The following is a 5,745-nucleotide window of genomic DNA, read 5'->3' on the forward strand; positions in this document are numbered from 1 at the left end:
ATATTTGGTTGAAATTTCACTAAGACATATTGTACAGTGTAGCCAAAGGTTTCATGTGGGACCTGACCTGATACAAATCATTAAAAAACAATTGTAACTTGAGATAATTAATTATATATTTACACACATTATCACATTCGAGTCATTAGACCTTAACTTCAATATTTTATAGAGACCTGACATTGCTGACACAGGGTAGATAGCATAGAATAACCTGTTATCATTCTCACCCGATTCGCTCTCCTGACATCAGTGTTAAGTGTCAGTGAAGCGTCCCTCAAGGGCAACTCACGACCTATGTAAAGGGAAACTGCTCTTCCTACTCATTAAATCAACTGCAATAATTTATCTAAGATAGAACTGACATACTGTAGGCTATACTGAGTTGAACAGGTTACTACTACTACTACTATTTTTTTTTTTTTTTTTTTTTTTGATGGCCTCCAGCCTCCCCCAATAGCCACACCTTCGCCACCATTTATTTACCTTAATATTAAATATCCTAATACATAAGAAGCTATCCTATCTGTGTTAAATTAGTTGAGCCGCAGATCCATGCGGCATTCAGTGACTGTAGCCTCATAGTCGATATCTGCAGCAGTTGTCGGAGTAGGGGCAGAAGCTCTCGTTCCCCTGAGGCAGAGCAAAGCCGACCGAAGGAGAGAGAAGGACAGTCGACATCTCATCCAGGCTGTGACATAACTTCTGGGCTGCTGCTTCTGTTCGGAGATCAGCTCCGCGAGTCTGGCGTAGAAACATCTTGCACTTGGGCCCATCCCACCAGAGGTTGTGAACACTAGAGGAGTGAAGCTGCCTTGATCAACATTTTGAATTCTCTCCCCATATGCCCTTCTCTTGTCGTTCTCGTTCCTCCTATGCGCAGCATCGAGAGCTAGGTTACGGTGACAAACGGCCATGGGATCAAAAATCCTGATGTCGAAGAAAGCTCGCTGTCCTCGCGTCCAGAATCCTCGAGCACTGACGTCCACACGGGCTTCGTTAGATGTGTTTGAAGTCCTGTGTTGGAAGATCTCGCCATCCAGTGGAAGGAGGGTCGGTTCTACCATGACGTCCCGGCAGATTTCCTTCAACATATTTGCTGTGAGATCCCTTACCTCGTCATGCCTCATGCATATGAAGCCCCCCTTCTTGCAAACCATGGCGTGATCGCCATCATAGGAATAGCCACACACGCATTGGGAGGGCAAACCATCTACTGGCCAACCGTACCTTAGAGCAATGGCATCTGTAAATTCTTGTTTGTTAAGGCTGAAACCATTTGCCCTTATCGGTAACGTAGTTAACCAGTTCGAGGCGCCCACCTCCTGCGCTATAGCTACTTTTTTTGTCAAATTTTCTGGAACCTGCAGCAATAGTTGCTGCAACATGTCATTTTGGCAGTGCTGCCGATCTGTTGTAATGGACCTACGGATCTTATTAACTTCGCTGGTGTCCACTTCCCCTGTTGCATTCTGGGCTATTATGTGGTCAGTGAGGGCTGCCGTGAGCTTAAGTGAATTTTGATGTTCAGAGTCAGCAATCTCCTCTGGATTAGTTAGTCCCATCCCTCCCAGTCTTGGTGGAAGTGCAAGAAGTGTTCTTTCTGTTAAGTCGTGGTGTTTCACTAGTTTGGGAATGAACTTGACACTGATTGCTTCTTCCAAAGGGTGGAGGAGGGGTCGGATCTCAGGGATGGTACGCATCAGGTAGTTCCAACGATGCTTGACTCCATGTGTGAATGCTGCAAAGGCCGCATGTGGCTCTGTGCTAGCAATCTCCGATAGAGCATGGATTTCGCTAACCCACTCATTCACCTTTCCCCCTACGTACTGGGTCTTGAAGTCCGTAGTGCCAATTACTGCGCCTAGATGTCTTTGGCCGTCCTTAGTTATTTTGACCTCACTTTCGCCGAAAACCTCCACAGCCCGATCATAATGATCTGGCTTCACGATGAGGAAGGATTTGCTGGCGTTTGGGTGGTACCCTATTTGTGGACCTCGCGATGTTACCAGGTCCCACCACTTTTTGATGTCCTCCACTTTTCCTGCTCCTGTGAGGTCATCAGCATATGCCACTTGTTTGACCCCAGTTGTTTCATACTTTATTTCTTGTTGGAGCACTGATAGGCCTATTGCATACATTGCCATTGCAACGGGGTCCCCCTGTGTTGTTCCCTCGGTCGACTGTAGGATGGTATCACCTCGTAGAGCCTTGTTGTTTACTATGTAGAGGTCTGAAGGATTCCTATACGAATTTTCAACATACATCGCAAAGCTAGGACACTTGATCTTGATGTTGTGCAGTGCCGCCTTGCGGTTAAGTATGTTGAATGCGTTTGAAGCATCCACCAGGAGAACGGCCTCACAATCACGCTGCTCAAATATCAATCTCATGGCGTGAATGGCCGCCTCCCCACCAGCCTGGTGGCCAGCACACACTTGTAGGTTCCCTGCTGCTGCCCTGACATCATCCTTTACCACCTCCATTATACACTTTCCGATGATCCGCCTCAGCACTTCCCCCACCCCTATAGGTCTACATCCTGGTTTCTTTTCCAGAGGAATAAGGCGGCAGGCCGTCAGAGCCTGGAGGTGATGGCAGCAAGAGGATGCAAGCTTTCTTGCAAGGGTGGCAATGGCAGTGCAGAGATCGCTTGCTACAGGGCCAAACTTGTTTGTGCTGAGGATGACTCTCCAACCGTTTGCATCCAGACCTGAAGGGCCGGCTCCTCCTCGAGTCTTCAGTGCCTTTTTCCACACCATCTCTCCTGTTATTTTCTCGAACAGGACAGCATTTGGTGGGATATAGGCACCCTGGAGCCTGATGCCTTCATCTTCACTTGCAGGGGGATGTTTCTCTTTCAATAGTTTTAATGTCTCTCTGTTTATTGGCATCACTCCACCGGAGGATTCCTGTGTGAGAGATCTTACCGCGAGAGACACTTTTCCCACACGCATTTTGTTTCCAAATTTTCTTGCCACGTCATCGGTGTTTTGCTTTCCGTCACCCGTAGATTTTAGTCTCTCCTGCAGTGTTCTTGCTTCACATAGGAGATCATCTAGGGCCCCAGTCCGCCACATTGTCGATCTTCTCTTCATTGCTGCCACATTTGCTTTGTGCTTAGCCTTTGTGTGTGTCCTCTGACAAAATAGATGTGGTATTATTGCCAGTATTTGAAGAGCTAGGGGGGCGAGGGAGCGGTCCTGAGTGTAATCAGTCATGAAGCAAGTCATCTCGCGAATCAATTCTTTGGTGGCCGCACACTACTACTATTACTACTTTTTTTTACCGTGGCCTCCAGCCTCCCCCAATAGCCACACCTTCGCCTCCATTTTATTACCTTAATATTAAATATCCTAATACATAAGTAGCTATCCTATCTGTGTTGAATTAGTTGAGCTGCAGATCTATGCGGCATTCAGTGACTGTTGCCTCATAGTCAATATTTGCAGCTGTTGTCGGCATTGGGGCAGAAGCTCTCATTCCCTGAGGCAGAGAAAAGCCGACCGAAGGAGAGAGAAAGACAGTCGACATCTCATCCAGGCTGTAACATAACTTCTGGGCTGCTGCTTCTGTTCGGAGATCACCTCCGCGAGTCTGGCGTAGAAACATCTTGCATTTTGTCCCATCCCACCAGAGGTTGTGAACACTAGAGGAGTGAAGCTGCCTTGATCAACGTTTTGAATTCTCTCCCCATATGCCCTTATCTTGTCGTTCTCGTTCCTCCTGTGTGTAGCATCGAGAGCTAGGTTACGGTGACATGCGGCCATGGGATGAAAAGTCCTGATGTCGAAGAAAGCTCGCTGTCCCTGCATACAGAATCCTCAAGCACTGACGTCCACACGGGCTTCGTTAGACGTGTTTGAAGTCCTATGTTGGAAGATCTCACCGTCCAAAGGAAGGAGGGTCGGTTCTACCGTGACATCCCGGCAGATTTCCTTCAACATATTTGCTGTTAGGTCCCTTACTTTGTCATGCCTCATACATATGAAGCCCCCTTTCTTGCACGCCATGGCGTGATCGACGTCATAGGAAGAGCCACACATGCATTGGGAGGGCAAACCTTCTACTGGCCAACCCTACCTTATAATAATGGCATCTGTAAATTCTTGTTTATTAAGACTGAAACCATTTGCCCTTATCGGTAACGTAGTTTACCAGTTCGAGGAGCCCACCTCCTGCGCTATAGCTACTTATTTTTCCAAACTTTCTGGTACCTGCAGCAACAGTTGCTGCAGCTTATCATTTTGGCAGTGCTGTCGTTTTGTCGTAATGGACCTACGAATCTTGTTTACTTCACTGGTATCCAGTACTACTACTACTACAACTCTCTTACTCTTACCTTACCACTACTGTCACTGCTATTACTGCTACTACAACTATGAAAATATAAAAATAAATTTAATATATAATACAAAAAAAACAAATTTCCACCCTAATCACACAACATTTGGCTTGGCTATTTTCCTTAACACATTTCTTTTGCCAAGGATCACAAATTTATAATATTTATAGAGAGACCTTCAGAAAAGTAATGTAAGCAGTGAGAAGACTCAGTTAAGTGTCAAGAGTGATATAAGCGTAATGTATTTGGCATATCAAAGCTGCAGATGTAATTGCCTATTCACACGTTGAAGGTCTCTCTTCTGTGCCGTACGCTAGGATTTTACCGTAAAGCTGACACAGGAAGTTGTCTATGTAATATCTGTCCTCTATGAAATGAATGAGGGATTTTTTCTAAAGTTTTACTGTTCATCTTGTCGTACACAATGCTACACACACACACATTTATGTCCAATGTATATTTTCAGCCTTCCGGCTGGAGAACTTTTTCAATAAACCGTTAATTATTTTTATTGTTAATATTATTACGTAAAGCTGTAACGGAATAGATGAGTAATTTTTGCTTTAAATATATTGCGCATGTAATTATTTCCTGCGGTAACATGGGCACATCAGACTCACCAGCTGTGACCCTAATATTATCATAGGATATACAGTATACGGGACTATGGCGCGATAAATCTCCCTACGTGAAAACATTGGGAGATGGATGAATCAGACTACACCTGTTATAACCAAGAATAGTTTATTTAGACCGTAAACTAATACTTATTCAGTATAGTTAAAAAAAGTATATAATGAGAACCTTTTGTTCTCACTCAAACATTCAGTCATTCATTTACTCAGCTGTGAATGGTTTCTTAAATTGAGGAAGTTGAGGTGATCGAATGAAGAGCCGCCAACACTGCAGTCTTATCCACATGTAGAGGGACCATCCCTTAGGCCATTCGCACCTCCCTACAAAATTCCAGCTCTCTATCTTAGAAACTGTGGAAATACATATGGAGCACACACACACACACACACACACACACACACACACACACACACACTCGGACCCTAAATGACAGGAACGAAAAGAGAGTCAGTGAAAGAGAATATACACCCTACAGGCAATACGGCTCACAGTGTATAGACTAATAATCAACAATAATCTCAAGTTTTAGTGAATACATCGTGGACAAAATGAGCCACCAGGCACACGCATCTGTGTACCCCGTGTACAGTTAGCAGGCCTGTGGCACCTTGAGGAGGGCAGCCAGGTACACCACTTTATCACCTAATTACTTACTTTCAAGATGGTAAGGTCTTAAGGTCTTCACTTGTGACTTTAGTTGGTCATGTTACTCGTAACTGAGAAGGGCCAGAAAAAACTAGCTTAATTACAGGGACAATATCATG

This window comes from Homarus americanus, unplaced genomic scaffold (genome assembly GCF_018991925.1).
Source record: "Homarus americanus isolate GMGI-L3 unplaced genomic scaffold, GMGI_Hamer_2.0 scaffold7626, whole genome shotgun sequence".
Lineage (NCBI taxonomy): Eukaryota > Metazoa > Arthropoda > Malacostraca > Decapoda > Nephropidae > Homarus > Homarus americanus.